The sequence below is a fragment of the Carlito syrichta genome, unplaced genomic scaffold (assembly GCF_000164805.1).
Source record: "Carlito syrichta isolate Samal-C Ts95f unplaced genomic scaffold, Tarsius_syrichta-2.0.1 Scaffold312058, whole genome shotgun sequence".
NCBI classification, from domain to species: Eukaryota; Metazoa; Chordata; class Mammalia; order Primates; family Tarsiidae; genus Carlito; species Carlito syrichta.
The window spans coordinates 1-402 of NW_007256154.1; positions in this window are offsets into that span (position 1 = coordinate 1).

Below are 402 nucleotides of genomic sequence, written 5' to 3' on the forward strand. Positions count from 1 at the left end.
TTTGTAGAGATGAGGTATTGCTATGTTGCCCAGGCTGGTCTCAAACTCCTGGGCTCAAGCAATCCTCCTGCCTCGGTCTCCCAAAGTGCTGGGATTACAGATGTGAACCACAGTGCCAGGCCTAAATTCCTGTTTCAATTGATGTTTTCCTCAATAAAAAAGGTTTTAAAAATAGGGTTACATAATGGAGAGCAACTAGGGAGCTACTTCAGGAAATGTGGTCAAGAAAGGCTTCTCTGAAGACGTGACAGGTAAGTTAAGATTGGAATGACAGCCGGGCTCGGTGGCTCAGCCTGTGATCTCTCACTTGGGGAGGCCGAGGTGAGTGGATTGCCTAAGCCTGCGGGTTCGAGACCCACCTGGGCAACTTGATGAGACCTCATCTCTACAATAAAAAAAAAA